We start from the raw sequence: 21,334 nt of genomic DNA, 5'->3' as shown, positions 1-21,334 counted from the left end.
TCCACTGAAAATTAAACCAATAGCGTGCATGCTATTTTACATAAAAAAGTCACAATATTTACCTTTCTCCTTAAAGACTCACATGGTGACTTGCTAGCTCCATTCCTCTACAATTGGCTTTCACTAAACGACAAATAAGAAATGTTATTCTGCTCCCCCAGTGAATACTGAAAATCTAATGAAACTGCCAGTATTTTGTCTTCATCTAATCAGGATGAAAAATCTGTTATAAAATGATGTTGAGAAACCTGTTGATTGAAGAGCTTGGAACTGTTTTTATTTACAGTCTCCGTGGGATATGAATATGAGCTCTGCCCTGACCTTATTCTGTGGGAGAAAAGAAGTGTAACCCTGCAGGGTTTTGAGATGGATGCATCAAACCTGGGAGGCTGGTCCTTAAATAAGCATCATATTCTAAACCCACAAAGTGGTAAGTCCATCAGTAAATAGTATGATATTCTATGGAATAGTTCTTGTCAGTAAAGTATACTGTTACTACATTAATTGTCTGTTACTACATTAATTGTCACAGTTTTTTTGTCAAAGTAATGGGAACTGAGCTGGGATATTTTCACAGGTATGATATGACTTGTTTTCCTTTTGGCTGACAAGGAAGTACTTTTTTTTTTTTTAAAGCAGGCATTTGGTGCATTCAAACAAAATTTTCAATATGGTACATAACAGATCACAGTAACAATATAGCAAATAGTGACCTTATCATACCCATCTCTTTGTAGGTGCATCAGAGAAGCAGGAAAGCAGTGCAAGAATCTGAGATATTTATCTGCTCTTTAGAAGCAATTTGAAAGTACAAGCAGCCAATAGACTTTGTGTTGGTCAATACATGCTATCATATGTTAAGCTAAGGCAAATATGTAGGAAGAATGTTGTAACAGTTCTGGCCTTTAAAGTGAAGAGAGTAAGGCCTTAAATCCAGCTGTGTCCATAAACTGCTTTAGAGAATACTAAAATAGCCTTCTTGTAGAAGTCTTTATTTTCAATAGCACTGCTATTGTTGTATGAATGTTTGCCCATCGCAAAAGGTCAGCTTTAGTTTGTAAATTATCTTTTTTTTTTCTGTTTGAAATTTGAATGGAAATAGTTTGACATTTTAAACAGCTGGTTCTTTTTTGCCTGCTTCATTGGTTTGTATGGATTGTCTTTTATTTTTAAATGTCAGATATTGACATTTAAACACAAGTCAGATCTGACCTCAATCAACCAAGCCCCCTGCCCCTGCCCCCCTCACTGAGCTGCCTAGCCTGCATCCTGCTGCTGTTTCCTGCCCACTTAATGCATCACCACCACAGTGTGGTCAGTCATAGCTTACTTTAAAAGTCCAATTTATATCATTTTCATTTTACTAGCAACAACTATGATAAATTAATTTGGTATGCATGAAGCTGCCACATTGGTGTTCCATCATAATATAGCATAATTGCCAATTAATATGTTAGAACAATTATATATGACGAGTTCTGTACCTCATGTACTCCTTGTAGCACCCATTTCACCAGATCTAAACATGTATACCCTAGAGGAAAGACGAGATGGGGGAGATGTGATAGAGACATTCAAATATCTCAAAGGTTTCCATGCACAGGAAGTGAGCCTTTTCCAACGAAAAAGAGGCTCTAGAATGAGGGGTCATGAGATGAGGTTGAAAGGGGAGTAGACTTAGGAGTAACCTTAGGAAATATTTTTTTACAGAGAGGCTGGTGGATGTGTAGAACGGCCCTCCCAGTGGAAGTGGTGGAGACAAAAAACAGTATCTGAATTCAAGAAAACATGGGATAAATGCAAGGGATCTCTAAGGAAGTGAATTATAATGCTAAATTATTTGGACAGATGGACAAACTGGATGGCCATACAGTCTTTTTCGGTCATAATGTTTCTATTATTAGGTATTCTGGGCATGATGCTTCAGCTCATTGTTTAATGGTAGATTACCTAGTCTGTAGGTTTCTACAGATCTCTGCAGCTATTTTTTCATTTGGATTATTTTGAGTGAAAGGGGAGACTAAGCTGTTTCTTCCTGCTCCTCTTATTTATTTATTTATTTATTTAACAGTTTTTTATACCGACCTTCATAGTAAATTTACCATATCAGATCGGTTTACAATTTAACAAAGGGAAAAAACTAGAGTAACAGATTCACGTAAACGAAAGATAACAATAAGTAGGAATAAGTCAAAGTTACAATCAACAAGGGGGAGAGAGCTTTCAGGGGGAGAGCTTTCAGCTCAATCTGAACCAGCATCTATTGGGCTACAGTGCCATGAGTCATCATTTTTATATGTGGCCTTTGTGGCAAAAGGAAACCTCAAGTCAGTCCACACCATTTTGAATTTCAGTATTGGTGGAGCTATCCCAAGGTAAGAGGGCATCCCAGGGCCTGGGGGAACATCTTATATTGGAATTCAAGTGGGAGGGTGACGGCTGGGCTAGCATAATATTCTCTGTGGAGGATACAGGGACTATGCCAGAGGAGGCAGGAAGGGGGGATCTTTGTTAGGGGTGAAATTTTGTGCCAGAGAATCCCTTTGTGGTCCAGGGATTCTCTGGGTGAGGCCGCACCTTGAAGTCCATCGTGCAGTTCTGGTCACCACATCTCAAAAAGGATATAGCTGCACTGGAGAAAGTGCAGAGAAGGGTGACCAAAATGATAAGGGGCATGGAACGGCTACCCTATGAGGAGAGGCTAAAGAAGTTAGGGCTGTTCAGATTGGAAAAGAGACGACTGAGGGGGGATATGAAAGGACGAACAAGTTAATGTAAATTGGTTATTTACTCTCTCAGATAATAGAAGGACCAGGGAGGTACTCCATGAAGTTTAGCAAGTAGCTCATTTAAAACAAATCGAAGAAGAAATCCTTTTTCTCTCAGCACATAGTTCAGCTCTGGAATTCATTGCCAGAGGATATGGTTACAGCCATTAGTGTAATTGGGTTTAAAAAAAATTTGGATAAGTTCCTACAGGCTAAATCCATAAACTGCTATGATGGTAATTAATAAGCAATAGTAGCTTGTGATCTATCTAATGTTTGGGTATTTGCCAGGTGACTTGGACTGGCTACTGTTGGAAACAGGATACTGGGCTTGATGGACCCTTGGTCTGACCTAGTATGGCAATCTTATGCACTTATGTTCTTTCATAGTAAATATTGCATTAATTAACCCGTCAAAACCTGGATATAACATGGTTTAGTAAATAGCCCAGTCAGTTTGAAACATACCATTCTGACAGAGTTTGATATATTCTTGTTTTCCAAATTAATTCCCAGTGTCTCTGTTTATCCTTTCGTCTGTGATATTTTCTATGGGCACATACCTCAGCTTTAAATTACATATAAATAACAATTGCTATTGAAAATAAAAACTGCTTGAGGGAGACAGATGTGACATTTTCTTCTGAACTTGACCTTAAGTATGCGAGAGAGCTTTTTAAAATTTTCCTGTACAATAAATACCATTTTTATCTGTAACTTTGTCTTAAAATAGTGCATGTTTGCTAGACCAAGTGCCCCTTTATATTTTTTTTGTTGGTGGTGTTGGCATTATCCTGACAAAGCAGGATGTGAAGCGTGCATAGAGTAGGTAATGTTCATGTAGCCTCTGAGTTCTTTCATGAGCATGAAATGGCTTCTATCTGTTAAAAGAATTAGTAAAGCTTAAATGATTTTTAACTTTCCTGCTGGGCATGTTTAGATTGTCTTATGGAGTGGTGAATTAGGCATGAAGGTGTTATACCTGGATTTGGAACATAGTTCAAGAATAATGGTAATGGCACTGCTTTCCTAGTAGGAAGATCCTAGTACACCCCCATTTCAGTGAAAATCAAGTCCAAGATGTTTTGGCAAGTCATGTGATGCCAGGATAACTCTGAGTGTGGAGATGCAGAAGACATGCGTTTAATTTCTAATTTAGGTTCCTTCTCCTTGAGTAAGCCAGTATAACAGTAGCACCTTGTAGCAAGACCAAGACAGCAGTCTGCATATGAATGGTGGAAAAGGTGATGCCTAAGACTGGAGTAGGACCTATGAGGGCTTAAAACTAAAATAGTATACGTACACTGCTGGGAGATAAAGCTAATTCAGTGAAACAAATAGATTTAATTACCCTATGATCATTCCAAGCAAGACCTACTGTAAACAGTTAAAATAAAATTGAATTAATATAAATTTTAGTGAAGGAAAAAAAATCTCCAGAGCCTTAATTACTTTGGATTTCTAGCCTCAAAGGCTATCAGCTCCTTCTGCTCACTGGTTTTTACTTAAGGAAAGAGAACATTTTCATTGATTTTACTGGCACATCTCTCATCCCTCATGCTGTACTCTGAAGAGAAATATGTATTTTTTCCTTTGGTGTTTATAAATAATTGATTCCACCTTAAAATTACTTTCAAGCCACCACCCACTATCTTCTAATAGAATTTTCATTTTAAACATATTTATATACACGCTTCTTTTTCATGAGATATGTACAAAAGCTAAATAAAACCCATCCAGAAAATGTAATTATGTTCTTAGAAAAACAAAATTAAAGTTATTGATATGTAAATTGTTCTGCTAATTTGTACTTTGCACTTGAAATAGACCTTAAGAACCTAACTATTCCTAAATCAGAAGGTTTTTGTAAAGGGAACATGTATTTTCCAATCGGAGCGGCCTCAGAGGGAACTTTCCTTCTGCCCCCCCCCCCCCTTCCCCTCCATTCCCCTACCTAACCCGCCCCCCAGCCCTATCTAAAACCCCCCTCACCTTTGTTGGCAAAGTTGCACCTGCCTCTGGGCAGGCGTAGGTTGAGCGCGCCGGCACGACAGCTGTGCTGGAGGCCTCGGTCCCGCCCCCGGCCCGTCCACTCCCTGCCCATTTTTTCAAGCCTCAGGAAATACGCATCCAAGTGCTTGTGCTCGTCGCTGGGCCTCCGCAAAATAGGCTCGGTGCACGCAGGAGCGGGTTTTCGGGGTTACGAGCGTAATATATGTGTGTAACTTTTTGAAAATCCGCCCCTATGATAGGTGGCATAATCGCACATATATGACCATAGTATTATATAACCCACATCTATCACATACATACGTTTTATTAACTACGCGTATTTATGCCCTGCAACAAACACGCTTATGTATGCTTACGTGCAAAGACATGCAATGCACTATGCACGTACCTTCCTACCTATTTTAAAAATATGCATGCATATATTGTACACATGAAAGTAAACTAGGACTTACATAAGACCCAGTTTATGTGCTCACCCAATTTTAAATCATGAGTTCATCAAGGAAATTATCCAGTTTAGTCTACCAGTTCACCCAGTCCTTCTCCAAGTCATAGAGACCTTCTGTTGTGCTAGAGTTGGACCCTTGGCCTGGTGCAGGTTGGTACTGCCCTCTGGTCAGACCCAGAGAGCAACTGCCACCAGCAGGCGGTGCACACAAGGAGACAGAGGCTAGCTGGAGCTTCACCAATAACAGTCCGGGGTTTCTGCAGGTTGATCCCTTGGGTACCTGGACCACCTGGACTTAGGTGGGCCCCTGGTGGTCTCCCGGAGAGGTAGCGGAGAGGTGTGCCCACCACGAGTAAGGGTGCGCGGCTGATGCAGAGTGGGTTGGTTTCCAAGCAGGTTGGCCCAATGGTAACAGGAGGCCAGAAGAGAGTGTCCGAGTGAAGCGCAAGGGTCAGAGCCAGAGTATCAGTCCAGGAGAGGTCAGCCAAAGCAGGGGTCAAAACCAGAATCAGTCCTAGCGTAGTCAAGGCAAGTGAGGGTCAGTTCCAGGTGGCAGACAGTAGAGTGGTCAGCAGGCAGTGACCAGTTCCAGGCAGCAGGCAGTAGACTGGTCAGTCAGGCAGGCAGTGGTCAGTTCCAGGTGGCAGGCAAGAGAATGGTCAGGCAGGCACAGCTCAGTACCAAAGTCAGTCTGGAGAAGTACTACCTGGGAAGGATTCAGGAACACACAGAGCCACTGGGAACGGAGGACACAGGAACACGGAGATGCTGGAATAGGAGACGCTGGAACTGGAGACACTGGAACAAGAAGACAAACTCACTACACCAACGGTGTCGACCCGATTGCCAAGGCGAGGTCCTGGGGAAAGGGCCTCGCCTTAAATAGTGCATCTAAGTGACATCATCGGGAGGTGCCCCTGTAGGTTTTCCCGCCCTGGACTTCTTAAAGGGCTGTACGTTTGCCGTGCGCATGTCTAGGGGCGTGTCCGAGGACGCCAATGCCACGGAGCCCCAACGGGAGCTCCGCCATGAGGCCTGTGAAGGGGATGGCGAACTGGAAGCCCGAGGACGCCGTAAACTGGCTGCGGTCACAAGGGAGGGGTGCCTGGAGCTGATTGACGGGAGCGCAAGGTGAGCAGGGCCGGCTGCGGTGCCAACGCGGCTGGGACGCGCAACACCTTCCTGGTTCTTCATCCTGAACTCCTCTGTCCATCCAGTCAGTACTACACAATAAACACATTTAATATCACTTACACCAGATAATTAGCAGGTGTAAAAATATACGAGTAAGTTGCCAAATGTATGCATGCAAGTGTCTTTTAAATTAGCAACTTCTGCCTTTAAGTGTTGGCCCCACCCTGGAACGCACCTGGAATGCTCCTTTTTTATATGTGTATATGTGCGCACGAAAGTGAAAATACACGCGATTTGTAACTTTCAGAAAACATGGAATATGCAAGTAGAGGCTACGTACACACATATACTTTTGAAAATTTACCTATAAGTCACATTAGGTGGTTACCATGCAGAAAACAGAATTTATTGTGTGTTAAACACCTTGCAGGAGGAATAATGCACTGTATTTTGAATATTGTGCATTATTTTGACCCCAATAATGCATGCAAAGCAACTCAGAGGCTCCTGCATTACATCTAAAGGGTCACAACCTAAAAAAAAAAAAAAAAAAAAAAGCCGCAGGACCCCCAGCTTCACCTGGGGCTGCTACTCAAGATAGCCCTGACTCCTCCATATAAAAAAAAAAAATTAAAAATCTCACGTGGCAAGAGGGAATGGAACATCTGTCCTTAGGACATCTATCCTTAGGACATCTGCCCTTAGGACAAAAAAACCTTGGTATACCCCTGAACTAAAAAAACTAAAACAGGAACTTAGATCCAAGGAAAATAAATGGCGTAAGCAACCTTCTCCTGCCCTACAGACATTATACAAAACTTCCCTCCACAGCTACAGAGCCTCTATTCAAAAAACAAAAAGAGACTTCTATGCCCTCAAAATCCACCATTTCCAATTCGACGCCAAAGCCCTCTTCTCATTTGTCTCTGAACTCATTAAGAATCCCTTGCCTTCCATCTCTGAAAAGGAAGCCAAAGGCAAATGTGAAGAATTTGCAGCCTTCTTCCAGGACAAGATCTCCAAGCTCCTGACACAGTTTAATCCTTCCTCCCCTCCCCCCAATACCAACCCCTATCTAGCGGGAGTATCCTTTAACTCGTTCGAGACCACTTCCTCCCTTGAAATTGAATCCATACTAAAGAAAATGAAGCCGGCATCACACCAGTCAGACTCCATTCCTACTAAATTACTCCTGACCATACCTAATCTAATCCGTAAACCCCTAGCTGAAATCATTAACTGCTCCCTCTCCCTCGGACATGTCCCAAAAGCTCTGAAACCAGCTACCCTCAAACCTCTATTGAAGAAACCCAACCTGGACCCCGGTGACCTCGACAACTTTCGCCCGATTTCAAATCTTCCATTTATAGCTAAACTCTTGGAAAGGGTAGTCAACAAACAACTGACCGATTTTTTTAGAAGAACAAAATGTCCTCTACCCCTCCCAATTTGGATTCTGGAAATTCTTTAACACCGAAACCCTCCTAATATTCCTCTCAGACTAGATAAAGGCCAACCATTCATCCTTGCATTATTGGACATATCATCAGCTTTCGACATGATCAATCACAACATTCTCCTAAATCGCCTCACAGAAATAGGCATTTCAGGAAACGCCCACAGCTGGTTTCAGTCCTTCCTTAATGAAAGGCACTATAAGGTTAGAATTGGTAATGAAGATTCCACCCCAGTAAACCTCACCCGAGGTGTCCCTCAAGGTTCCTCCCTCTCACCTACACTCTTCAATATTTACCTCCTCCCCCTCTGCCAACTCCTATCTAATCTAGGCCTTACCCACTATATATATGCGGACAATGTCCAAATCCTCAACCCCATAAGTGAATCCATTACCAAAGCACTTATGTCTCAACCACTGCCTCAACTCAATTAACCTGCTCCTTACCAACCTCAATCTGGCTCTCAACCCAGAAAAAACGGAACTTCTCATCATCTCCCCGAAAAAAGTCATCTCTCCACCCCCTCCCCACCCATATTACACCTATGTTACACATATCGACTGCCCAACAAATAAGGGACCTAGACTCTGGATGATCAGTGGAACCTAAAAAAATTCATTAACACCACTATAAAAGATGGCTTCTTTAAACTTCAGGTCCTAAAGAAATTAAAACCCCTCCTCCACTTCAACGACTTTCGGACCATCCTCCAATCCACACTGTTCTCTAAAATCAATTACTGCAACGCCCTCCTTCTTAGCCTCCCAAAGAACACCATTAAACCCCTCCAAATGCTCCAAACCTCAGCAGCCAGAATCCTCACCAATACCCGCAAAAAGGAGCACATTACTCCCATCTTCAAGGACCCACACTGGCTCCCTATCCACTTCAGAATAATCCATAAGAGCCTCACCATCATCCACAAGTCTCTGCACAATCAACACACTCACTGGCTAAATGGCTCTTTACACTACAGTACATCCAACAGACCCACCAGGTCAGCCTACAAGGGATCCATCAATACTCCATCTCCCAAGCAATTACACCTCATTTCTACCAAGGAATGGGCCTTCTCATTAGCAGGCCCCAAGTTATGGAACTCCATGCCCCCAGATCTGTGCCTAGAACACTGTACTCAATCCTTTAAAAAAAAAATTAAAAACTTGGCTGCTTAAACAAGCCTTCTCTTAACCTCTCCTTAGCCACAGCCCTTTGGAGGACTCCTCCACCTTACTTGCACCAGAGTATTTCCCCCCCCCCCCCCCCACCTTCCCTCCTCACCTCCCTCCCTTTTTTAGTTACCCATTCGCTCTCCCCACCTTCCTCTTGTCCCCCCCTCTCATTTTAATCTCCCTTCTCCTTGCCCCCTTCTCCCTGCCCCCCCTTTTTTCTTTCCCCCCCCCCCCTCCGAAATGTAGATGGCACTGTGTGTTAGCACCCTCTGCAACATAATCTCTGTGTATATTTATATTTTTCCCTGTATATAATTCTTGGCATTTTAGCCTGGTGCCTCAACCTTGTATATAACCCTATTTGTTATACAACTACTGTATAAATTCCTCTATATCATGAAACCTATGTACTTTGAAACCACCAGACCCTTTTCACCCTCTAATCCTATCTGGTACCCCTCTTATCTCTCCCTCTCTCTGTTCCCTTCCATCTCCCAGATTTATTGTAACTGTGCTTTCTAGGGGTGTGCATTCGTTTTGAACGCATATGTAAAACGCAACTTATTTTTTTTTTTAAACTTAAAAAAGTGATGATGCACAACGCATCGCGATTTTCAACTTATTCAACATAGCTATGTTGAATACGTTGAACCTAAATAAACACTTAAACCCCCCACCCTCCTGACCCCCCCAAGACTTACCAAAACTCCCTGGTGGTCCAGCGGGGAGTCAGGAAGCCATCCCTTTATTTCTTTGCGAGGAGCACGTGACGTCGGCGTCACGTCGGAGTGACGCGTACGTCACGTGCTTCTCCGTGCCTCTGCTCCGGGACCCCCGTTGGACCCAACCGGAACTTTTGGCCAGCTTGGGGGGGCCTCCTGACTCCCCGCTGGACCACCAGGGAGTTTTGGTAAGTCTTGGGGGGGTATTAAGGAGGGTGAGGGGTTTAAATTTTTATTTAGGGAACCGGTGAACATATGGACAGACCCTCAACTTATGGAATTCTCCATATGTCCATATTGACCGAAATCAACCCTCACCTTCAACTTATCAACTTATCAACATAAACTAAACCGATGTGATATGTTTCATGAACGTCGGTATAGAAAAGCTCTAAATAAATAAATAAACAAACAAACAAATAAATAAATAATATTGGTGTAACATTCAGACCTCCATCACAGACAGAGGAGATGGATAGAGATTTAATGGAACATATTCACTGAATTGCTGTGAAAGGGCAGGTGCCAATGCTAGGGGATTTTAATCTTCCAGATGTTGATTGAGACATCCCAACTGCAGTATCTTCTAGAAGCAGGGAGATCCTGTATTCTCTGCACAAAGAACTGTCCTATCAACTGGTAATGGGAGGGAACGATACTGGACCTGGAGCTTACATGGGGGGATGATACTGGACCTGGTGCTTACAATGGGGAAAGTATTTATGACGTTGTAGTGGATGATCATCTGGGATCAAGTGACCACCAGATGGTGTGGTTCAAAATTAGGACACAAGAGATGAAGGTTCATTCTAAGGTGAGGATCCTAGACTTCAGGAAAACTAAACTTTCTCAAAATGGGGGAACACCACAAGGAGTTATTAGCTGGATGAAGAAATTAAGGGAAAGTAGAAGGGCAGTGGGCAAAACTAAAAGGAGATATCATAAGGGCAACTAATCTTTTTGTTAGGAATGTAAATGAAGGGAAGAGGATAAGAGACTGTTATGGTTTGGTAAAGAAGTAGCTGAAAAGGTAAAGGAGAAAAGGTTATCATTCATAAACTACAAGAGATTTCAGAAAGAGGAAGACAGGCAACAATATCTGGAAAAAAGAAGCTGGGAATGTAGTCAGCAATGCAAAAATTCAAATAGGAGAAAAATAGCAAATACAGTAAAATAGGAGAACAAGACTTTTTTTTTTAAGTGGAAAAGTGGTATTGTGAGACTCAAAGGTGAAAGGGAGGAATATGTAGAGGCTGATAAGGGAAAATCAAAATTGTTTAACAAATATTTCTGTTAGGTGTTCAGTTTGGAAGGGCCTGGAGCAGGGTCATATAAAACAAAAACAAATAAGATTGGAAGTGAGATGAACCTCAATTTTCAGAACAATGTGTTTGTGAGGAGGTAACTAAACGTAAACTTAAGGCAATGGAGTCAGATGAGGTACATCCAAGGGTAATAAGGGAACTTAGAGATGTCTTGGCAGCTCCTCTGACTGACCTTTTCAATGCTTCCTTAGATTCTGGAGTAGTTTCAGAGGACTGAAAAAGGGCAGATATGGATCTTATTCATAAAATGGAAGTAAGGAGGAGACTGGGAACTACAGGCTAGTCAGTCTGACCTCTGTGGTGAACAAATTAATGGAGTCGCTACTAAAACAGAGGATAGTGCAATTTTTGGAAACCAATGGGTTGCAAGCTCCGAGGCTGCATTATTTTTCCAGAGATAAATCTTGTCAGACTAATTTGATCAATTTCTTTGATTGGGTGACCAGAGAGTTGGATCAAGGGAGAGCGTAAGACATAGTGTTCTTGGATTTCAGCAAGGCCTTTGACACGGTTCTATAAAGAAGACATAAATAGTGTGCCCTTGATATGAATCCTAGTGGGATTGACTGGGTTAGAAACTGGCTGAGTGGGAAACGGCAAAGGATAGTGGTAAATGGAGATTTCTCTGTGGACGGGATTGTTACTAGTGGTGACCCTCAGAGATCTGACCTTGGACCAGTTCTTTTCAACATTTTTTTGAGTGACATAACGAAAGAGTTATTGGGAAAGGATTGTCTTTTTGCTAATGATACCAAATCTATAACAGGGTGGACAGGTAGGAGGGAGTGCAAAACGTGAGGAGGGATCTAGCAAAGCTTCAGGAATGGTCTAATGTCTGGCGGCTAAGATTTAATGCTTCAAATGGCAGAGTAATGCATTTAGGAATCAAAAACCCAAGGGAAAGCTACAGTATTGGAGGTGAAATTCTTCTAAACTCATAGGAAGAGCGGGATCTAGGGGTCCTTGTATCTGATGATCTTAAGATGGCCAAACAGATGGATAAAGTGACGGTAAAAGCCAGAAAGAGGTTTGGCTACATAGGGAGAGGAATGGTCAGCAGAAAAAGGAAGGCAATATTGCCCCTGTATAGGTGTCTAGTGAGATCTCACTTGGAATACTGTGTACAATTCTGGAGACTGCACCTTCAAAAGAATATAAACAGGGTGGAGTCTGTCCAGAGAGTGGCTACTAAAACAGTAATGGTTTTTGATCTACAGCATATGAGGATAGACTTAAAGATCTAAACATGTATATACTAGAGGAAAGGTGAGATAGGGGAGATATAATAGAGACATTCAAGTATCTCAAAGGTTTTAATGCACAGGAGGCAAACCACTTTCAATGGAAAGGAGACTCTAAATGAGGGGTCATGAGATCAGGAATAATCTTAGGAAATATGTCTTTACAGAGAGGAACAGCCTCCCAATGGAGATGCTAGAGACAAAAACAGTATCTGAATTCAAGAAAGCATGGAAATGATGCTAAATTAATTGGATGGATGGGCAGACTGGATGTGCCATACAGCCTTTTTCTGCCATTATGTTTCTATGTTTCTATGTCTAGAAACATTAATGCTGGAAGGGCTTTAATTTTATTATGTTTCATACTTTGGGCCAAATCTGTCAAGATGTGTTTGCCCTAACAGTGTGGGTTGTTGTGGTTGGTACCTGGGGGGAAGGGGGGGGGAGGGGTGAAAGGGGGTGAAATATAAAAAGAAGATTTTGCATACTTAGCTATACAACAGGTTGGAATAAAGTGGCTGATGCTTACGAAAATTGTCTTAGATTAGGCATGATACCCTATAGGTTGTCACGAACTAGATGACTATCAGCTAGGATATATCACTGCCAGTTTGATAAGTAGTACCTGCAGAAAGGATGGACCATTTGGGTCTTTTCCCTAACATCTCCTACTATGTAACTGTGGTTTGCACTGCAGGACTTTTCCTGTGGGTTCACTTTAAAGCATCATTTCCATGACTTTAAAACTGGCATTGTGCAAATGCTTTGGCATGAGTATACAATTGGCTGAATTTTAAATCGGCCATGCACGCAAATTCCGGCAGTTACACGCGCGTGGCCAGGCCCTGTGCGCACCGTGCGCATTTTCAAAAGGGCCCGGCCATGCGCGTAACTGCTGATACGTGCACAAGTGCCGGTCCCTTAAAATGGGGCGGGGCGGGGCACAGCAGGGCGGGATGGAGGCTGGCACTGACCCGGGGAAGCGCGTGCTGGTAGTCGGCTGGCACGTGCAAGTTGCTTCTGCTCCAACAGAGCAGTAAGGAAAACAATAACAAAATTTTTTTTACTTAGGTGGTAGGGATCGGGATAGAGAGGGAAAAGGGTAGGAAGGTTAGGCAGGGGGGTAAGGAAGTTCCCTCCCAGTCTTCTCCTTAATTGGAGAGGACTGGAAGGGAATAGGAGAAGGCCCAATTGCGTCACCACAAGTAACTTACTAAAATTTCTCCCCATGCGCGCCGCCCACACATGCGCGCACAGATTATAAAATCCGGTGCGCAAGTGTATGAGACCCACGCACTTGGACACATGCACACACCTTTGAAAATCTACCCCAATATGTATCATGTTGTACCCACATACAGGAGGTAAAAATATATTTTTTTAATATTAAAGTTGTTTACCTCTGTAATTCTGAGGTTAATATGTCTGAAAACTAAAAGCTGCCTCCTAGCCACTGATTGAGCCATTTTGGACTCCCCATGTCCCATAGCCTACTCTCTGTATGTTTCAGAGGACTAGCAAGGGCATTAGCTCCAAAAATGGTCATAAAATTATTTAGGCAAAAACCTTTTTAAGTCGAAAATTCAATGTATCTCTTACAGGCATCTAGAGATGTATAATAAAACACTATCCTAAGAATATTTTAGGAGAGCCTCACTTTTAAGGTCCTCGCTGCCGAAACACTGTTTTGCAATAGTTTTTATAGAAAATTTAGTAGTATCAACCAAACTGAAGGTCATTTTAACTTCCCTATTATGTTTTAATTTAATTTTCACACAAGTGTATGTTGACACGTACTGTTTGCAGCTGAATATGCTACTGTATATATTTTAATCAACTTGAAAATCCCATCTTGTTCCATGATGGTATTACTTTGTTTTACCTCAGCTAGGCTGCAAAGTCACCACCTACTGCATTATGCAGCTTACATTGATTTCAAAATGTTTCAAACAGAAGCACATGCCCAAGGCACCCAATAATGCAGCAATTATCAGTTGGCTAACTAGAACTCAATTTTTCATCTTTAGATGTTGTCCAGTAGGTACTAACACCCTCTGAACTGTAACTTTCAAAACAGGGACATTCACAGATTTTCCATTTCTATTTTTTTCATAAACCTAGGAATCTTGCACAAAGGAAATGGAGAAAATATGTTTATTTCCCAGCAACCCTCAGTCATCTCAACTGTTATGGGCAACGGTCAACAAAGAAGTAGTTCCTGTTCCAACTGCAATGGCCCAGCATCTAGCAGCAAGCTCTTTGCTCCAGTTGCCATGGCGTCTGGTCCTGATGGGAGTGTGTATATTGGAGACTTTAATTTTGTGAGACGAATATACCCTTCAGGGAATACCATAAGCATTTTAGAACTAAGGTAAGTCAACTGAATTGATTAGGTGTTAATTAGAACTTGCTCTCAAAATTATAACATAGGAAAGCTGTTTTTAAGGAATCAAAAAAAAAAAAAAAGCCACATAGTTGCAAATCGAAAAATTGGCAATCAAAAAGATTTTTTTAATATGTTCACAAAATATGAAAATAAGTGTGTGTGTGTATACTCTAGGTATATATGGTATACATGTATATACTGTGTCTATATGTGTATATTTATTTATTTATTTATTTGTTGATTTTTATACACCGACATTTGTCGGAACATCATGCCGGTTTACATTGTAACAAATTAACAAGAGAGTGAAATACAATAAACAGGGATGGGGAAGGGGGAGTAGCAATGAAGGAGGAGAGAGGACAGCAGTAGGAAGGATAGAGAAAGAGATTTTATAGGAACATTCGAAATATAAATTAACAATAAACAATATATGTACAGGTGGATATTTGAAAAAAATATAAATTAACAATAGACAATATATGTACAGGTGGGCTGGTAGGTACCAGTGAAAGGGATAGAAGGGGGGGGGGGGGAGGAAGGGAGGGACAGGGAAGGCTAAGCTAAGGGTGGAGGAGGGGAACTAATAACACAGTATTTAGGAGTCTTTGCTAGGGGGAAGAAACACTGTATTTTGGAGACTGCTTGGGGGGAAGAAAAGGGGAGAAAGAGGAGAGGCAGATAGGAGGAGGGGATGGTGAGAGGGCTGAAGAGTTAGAGTGCAAGCTAAGTTTGGTCAACGTCTGGATACGCTAATGTGAAAAGCCAGGTTTTGAGCCCTTTTTTAAATTTAGAAAGGTTAGGTTCTAGGCGGAGGGCAATGGGCAGGGTGTTCATAGGGAAGGGCCGGCAATGGAGAAAGCCCTTTCTCTGGTTGAGGTATGGTGAGCAGTTTTTAGGGAGGGGATGTATAGAGTTCCAGCAAGGTTGGATCTGGAGGGGATGGTTGGTGATCGGAAAAGTGGTGCATTCTCGAGCCAAGTCTGATTTTGATTGTACAATAGATTGTGGAGAATGGTGAGTGTTTTGTATTTTATGCGGGAGGCTATAGGTAACCAGTGGAGGTCTTTTAGGATAGGGGTAATGTGATTGGATTTACGTGTGTTTGTGAGAATTCTGGCCATGGCATTCTGTAATAGTTGGAGGTGTTTGATAGTAGAGAGAGGGAGGCCTAGAAATAAAGAATTGCAGTAGTCCAGTTTAGTTAAGATAGTTGCCTATAGGACTGTGCGGAGGTCTTGGGTATATAGCAGGGGTTTAAGATTCTTTAGGATGTGCAATTTGAAAAAGCCTATTTTTATGGTATTGTGGATGTGAGATTTTAAATTTAAATGTTGGTCAAGATAGACACCGAGATCTCTCACATTGCAGCTGAATACGTCGGGAGGAGGGTTGGTGTTGCTTAAGGCAGGGAGCGAGCGAGCTGGGGGATTGGAGATTGTGAGGAGCTCCGTTTTAGTTACATTTAAAGTGAGATGTAGGTTTGAGAGGAGAGTGTTGATTGAAGTAAGGCAAGAATCCCAAAATTGTAATGTTTTGGGGAAGGATTCTTGAAGCGGAATGAGAATTTGAACGTCATCAGCATACATGAAGAACTTTAGGCCAAGATCAGAGAGGAGATAGCAGAGGGGAAGGAGATAGATATTGAAGAGCATGGAAGAGAGGGAGGAACCATGTGGGATGCCCTGTGTAAGGGGGATGTGGGATGATTCACAGTTGGCTATTTTTACGGTGTAATTTCTATTGTTGAGATAGGACGAGAACCATTGCAACGCAGAACCAGTAACACCGATTTCAGCAAGGCGGGTGAGGAGTATGGTATGATTGACGGTGTCAAAGGCAGCAGATATGTCAAGTAGGGCCAGTATGTATGATTGACCATGGTCCAATCCCTTGAGTATAGTGTCAGAAAGGGTAAGAAGGAGGCTTTCAGTGTTACGGGCTTTACGAAAACCAAATTGACCGGGTGAAGGGTGTTGTGCTCTTCAAGGAATTCGGTGAGGTGGTTATTGACTATTTTCTCCATTATTTTTGCTATGAAAGGAAAGTTAGAAATAGGGCGATAATTAGCTGGGATACTGGGGTCAAGGTTAGGTTTTTTTAGGAGGGGTTTGACTACTGCATGTTTAAGGGGGTCGGGTACTTTGTCATGTGAGAGGGAGCAGTTTATTATGTCAGCCAGGAGTTTTGAAATGGTGGCAGGGATGGAAAGAAGAGCCTTAGTGGGGATTGTATCTGATGAATGAGTGGCGGGTTTAGCCTTTTGGAGGATTCGTTCAATCTGTTTAGGAGAGGCGAGTTCAAGGGACTCGAGGTTAGCGCTTGAATGTTTGGGAAGGGGGTTGAGAGGGGAGGGATTAACAGGGAAACATTGGAGAACATTAGTGATTTTATTTCTAAAAAACATGGCAAGTTCCTTACATTTAGTGCTGGCATTTTCTTCAGTGGAGGGAGGGGTAGGGTGTTTCTGTGTATATGTTTATATCTATAGATATAGATTCTGTATATCTACAGAAGGTCAGATTGGGATATATTAAAATCTGATTGTATTTTGTAAATGTATTTTGAAAATATGTCATATTAAACTGTATGAGGGAGAACTCATGATTAGAAATATCTCACTATAATCAATAACAGTCATACCATAGTGCAACTTATTAATATGTGTACAGCAAGTGTATGTCACCCAAGAAAAAAATATTCCTTTCTGATAGTACAGTCTGCACGTTTCTTTCCAGTGTAATATTTGTGTCACTTGTCAAAATAGGTTCCTCTAGTGCCATTAATAAACATACTTTAGTGCATAAAAGTGAAATAATATGTATTCTGACTGCATAATAATTTCATGTTTATGTATTGTGATCAAAATGAAACCAAATAGCTTCATTACATTTTGAGTGATCTAATTACCACAGTATATTCTCACTTAGACCAAATCTTTCTTATCTCTGGCTCTTCTCTCTTTATTGTAACACACAGTTTCTTAAGGAAAGATCCCTTCTGTGTCTCTTAAAGCCAGTCTCTCTGAAAGCCACTCTGTCCAGATGGCCTCATTATGGTACTAACACCTCTAGAGCTCTTACGATCTGCATCAGCCTCGGGCTTTATTGTGGCATTACAGTGTGCCATAACTTACTCTAATGGCTGTGATTGGAGGTTGCCACTGAAGCTGCACTTTGCTGCAGCTCTAGAGGAGCGGCACTGTGCAGGTGTAGCCCCCGTTCCAATAGCCAATAGGGCTTAAGAGCTAGAACCACATTCTGACCCATACTCTCGGATTCTTTTCCCGATGGGGGAAAAAAAAAAGAGTCTTTCAAAGTCCTTAGGCTGTCTGGTGGTCCTTTACGATGACTCACTAAGAAAAAGAACAAAAAGACACAACACACACCGAGTTGGGGGTTGTTCAAACATAAATCCTATAACCAGTTAAATTAATTGTAAATGAAATTTCACAGCATGTTTGTAACCCCTTGTTGGGCTGCATTAAATGATGTTAAAGATTTCCCTGATTGTTAAGGGCCATTTTCCCCCAGTTTATTTAGTGAGTTCTTAGATTTGGTCATGTAGATGGTGAAGTAGACTAGAGATGTGAATCATGTCCTCGATCGTCTTAACGATCGATTTCGGCTGGGAGGGGGAGGGAATCGTATTGTTGCCGTTTGGGTGTGTAAACTATCGTGAAAAATCGTTAAAATCGTGAGCCGGCACACTAAACCCCCCTAAAACCCACCCCGACCCTTTAAATTAAATCCCCCACCCTCCCGAACCCCCCCCCCCAAATGCTTTAAATTACCTGGGGATCCGGCGGTGGTCTAGAACGGCGGCGGTCCGGAACGGCGCCCTCAATAGAATCGTGTTGTCTTCAGCCGGCGCCATTTTTCAAAATGGCCGCCGCAAAATGGCGGCGGCCATAGACAAAAACGATTCGACGCAGGAGGTCGTTCCGGACCCCCGCTGGACTTTTGGCAAGTCTTGTGGGGGTCAGGAGGCCCCCCCAAGCTGTCCAAAATTTTCCTGGGAGTCCAGCGGGGTTCCGGGAGCGATTTCTTGCCGCGAATCGTTTTCGTACGGAAAATGGCGCCGGCAGGAGATCGACTGCAGGAGGTCGTTCAGCGGCGGTCCGGAACCCCCGCTGAATGACCTCCTGCAGTCGATCTCCTGCCGGCGCCATTTTCCGTACGAAAACGATTTGCGGCAAGAAATCGCTCCCGGAACCCCGCTGGACTCCCAGGAAAATTTTGGCCAGCTTGGGGGGGCCTCCTGACCCCCACAAGACTTGCCAAAAGTCCAGCGGGGGTCCGGAACGATCTCCTGCGTCGAATCGTTTTTGTCTATGGCCGCCGCCATATTGCGGCGGCCATTTTGAAAAATGGCGCCGGCTGAAGACAACACGATTCTATTGAGGGGGCCGTTCCGGACCGCCGCCGTTCTGGACCACCGCCGGATCCCCAGGTAATTTAAAGCATTGGGGGGGGGTTCGGGAGGGTGGGGGATTTAATTTAAAGGGTCGGGGGTGGGTTTTAGGGGGTTTTAGTGTGCCAGTTTTCCTGCCCTTCCCCTTCCCCCGATTTACGATTTTTTTAACGATAAATCGGGGGAATTGGTATTGTATCGTGGCCCTAACGATTTTTTGACGATTTAAAATATATCGGACGATATTTTAAATCGTCAAAAAACGATTCACATCCCTAAAGTAGACCATCCAGGCTGGAAAGGGGAGACACACATCATCTCCCTTCATGAACCCTGGCCCCATACTGCCCCTTAGTGCTGGTTAACATAAAGCAGAGCAAACAACACTTTCCAACTTTAACTTGTGACTTTGTTTTTGGCTTTTCCAGCCAGCAACATTGATTTGCATAGGGTAAAAAGTGTGATTACTAAACAGATCAGAATTCATGGGAATCGAAAGTCAGAATCGTGCCTTCTCCTCCTGCCTTCCTCCCGAGATGGTAATTTTAAAACGAGTATGCATGCACCTACCTAAGCAACCAAATGCTGGAATTTTAAATCGTCCATGCAAGTGTGCGCATGCTATTTAAAATAAGTCTAGCACACGTATGTGTGCACCTACAGCAATTATAACCGGTTATGCAAGGAAATGTTATTAGTGTAAATTTCCTTCGGACTTGCCAGCTTTTACATATGCAAGTGAGCACATTTTTAAAACTGCGAGCATTGAAAGAAATAACCAGTTTGGCCTATTAATCCACCACTTTGCTGAAGTCTGCCTCTAGCTCATCAAGACCTCTCTGGTTCTTCATCCTGCACTCCCCCCAGTTTGCCCAGACCCCTCACCCAATCAGTTTTTGGCCATAACAAGTTTTATTCTGACTTTCACCTGAAAAAGAGCAGAAGTAAATATGCGTAGGTACCAACCTGACACGCGCTTGCTAGATTTAAAATCAGGATTTATGCACATAAATTTTGGCCCCACCCTGGAATGCCCCTGCCCTGCCCCATATCCACCCTTTTTTTTTGCACTTTCTGTTGCGCACGCATGTATGCGCATAATTTGCCATTTTTAAAATAAGAGTTGCTCGCATTCACCCCAAATGTTTAATACTCAGGAGGCATAATGGGATAGCCTCTCAGCATTCATGGGAAAATCTTTTAAACCTCCGCACATATTAATTGTCCAGAAAATAATGATTATATTCTCCAAAGTCCTCATTTTCTCTTCAGCACACCCACCCCATCCACCGAGGATTAGGCTAAACTCTCAGATTCGTCTTCAAGGCTACCTCAGTCCCAACATTCTTATAAATAAATGGAGTTTACTCCTTTTAACTACCCCAGACATCTTCTCTCAAAATTCACATCCAAAAGGGATAGGGCAATTTCAGTTCTCCAAACTCTTCACAACTTCTTGGTCTCCAACATCCCACTCAAATGCCGTAGCTCTCCAGTCCCATAGCGGGTAGGTTTTCTCCAGCCACCTCCACACAAAGGGACCTCTTGGGACACTCGTCATTATGGAATCACCTCAGACTCCCGCTCTCCTGTCCTTATTCCTCAGTGGGAGGGACAGCTGCCTCTTCATCCCAGTTCTGGTCAGTTCCTCGGGAGGAGGAGGAAGAAGAAACGTCTCCTCATCCAAGGCCTCGAGCCTCACCCCTTGAGGGGAAGGGCTCCTGCAGGGCCTCACCAGTCTGCTGGCTGGCCTCTCTAGTTGGCTGTACCCCTGGAGGTCCCTCTCACCACCCCCAGCCTGAGAGGGGGCAGGAACAAAAGAACAATCCTGCCAAACCTTCCCACCTTGATACTTCCTGTTAAACTTGATTCCTGAACATACCCAGAACAGTCCAGAAAAGTGGGTTGTATATCCCTACCAGCAGGTGGAGTCAGAGAACAATTAGAACTTTGGGCACTGCTACATAAGAGAGTGCCACCTGCAGTCACTCCGGATTTCTCTGACTCCAGCGGGTGGAACAGATGCACACCTGCAGTCTTTAGTTATATTTTTAATTCTTGTGAACCAGCATGATGGGACAATCGTCTTGAATGTTGGTATATAAAAAAACTTAAATAAATAAATAAATAAATAAATAAATAATTTAGTTTTAATTTCATCTTTTGGTTTACGGTTGCTTCCTGAGGTGTTAGGCGCTTTCGTGGGCCATCCCTCAGTAGAACCGTCCGTCCGCGGAATTGGATATTCCTGTCAG

The 21,334-nt window shown here is 42.9% G+C and overlaps 1 protein-coding gene across 1 annotated transcript in view; it reads left to right on the top strand.

Moving 5' to 3' along the window:
• The window catches only part of LOC115094738 (teneurin-1-like), a 337,344-nt gene that overhangs the window by 279,015 nt on the left and 36,995 nt on the right, over positions 1-21,334 (top strand). The window contains exons 14-15 of the mRNA XM_029607996.1: positions 287-430; positions 14,402-14,651. The gene's annotated coding sequence lies outside the window, so the exon portion shown is untranslated. The remainder of the gene's footprint in view (positions 1-286; positions 431-14,401; positions 14,652-21,334) is intronic.

Source organism: Rhinatrema bivittatum, chromosome 6, assembly GCF_901001135.1.
Source record: "Rhinatrema bivittatum chromosome 6, aRhiBiv1.1, whole genome shotgun sequence".
In the NCBI taxonomy this organism is placed as follows: domain Eukaryota; kingdom Metazoa; phylum Chordata; class Amphibia; order Gymnophiona; family Rhinatrematidae; genus Rhinatrema; species Rhinatrema bivittatum.
The sequence above is the reverse complement of the archived record's forward strand: the minus strand, read 5'-3'. Positions and strand labels throughout refer to the sequence as shown.